We start from the raw sequence: 828 nt of genomic DNA, 5'->3' as shown, positions 1-828 counted from the left end.
CCTTCTTTTAAAAGAATGGTTAATATAGGTGGGTGAAATGGCTCATCAGGTAGAGACACCAGTGCATAGACCCTCCGTCTTATGTTTCTAGATCAAGGTGGCAGAAGAGAATCAACTCCTGAGAGTTGTCCTCTGACCTCCAAAGATGTACCATCATGGCACCTACTTGTACACACACACACACACACACACACACACACACACACGCACGCACGCACACACACACACATACATGCACCACACAAAATAAATAATAAACTATTAATGTGTCAAGCATCATTAAGAAAGACTCTGGACATCAATGGCCGGAAAGAAAGGCTCAGCTGACCACCTTAACAACTTTGTCCATTCTATAGGGTCTGCAATGGGTACCAGGTCACCTGGTGGCCAAGATGGCAGTCATAATCAAGATGATAGTCATCCTGTGAAGCTGGCTGGAACAATGAATTACCACAGGAAAGTGAAAACCAGCAGCACAGTGCAGGTGGGTAGTAAGGGCACCTACTTACCCAGCACCATCCTTGGTTAGTAGGAGGTACTGAATGAATGTACCAGTTCCTGCCTACATCATGAAGGGCATGAGTAAACGGTATTTCTCCTGGCAAAAAAAAAACCCACATAGCACCAGTGAGATCATCCTGAAGAGCCTTAAGTGAAAGCATCAGGAGTCCTCAGACCTCAGGGAGAAGGAACAGCAGCAACATAGGAAACCGAGGGAGGATGAGTCTCCAGGAAAGACCTCCAAACCAAATGAACCCAGAGAACACACCTAGTATCCCCCAGAGGCAACCAATTACCCAAGCTACACAGCCTGGTTAGATACCAGGA

Source organism: Nannospalax galili, unplaced genomic scaffold (assembly GCF_000622305.1).
Source record: "Nannospalax galili isolate Female #2095 unplaced genomic scaffold, S.galili_v1.0 scaffold379, whole genome shotgun sequence".
Classification (NCBI taxonomy): domain Eukaryota; kingdom Metazoa; phylum Chordata; class Mammalia; order Rodentia; family Spalacidae; genus Nannospalax; species Nannospalax galili.
The sequence above is the reverse complement of the archived record's forward strand: the minus strand, read 5'-3'. Positions refer to the sequence as shown.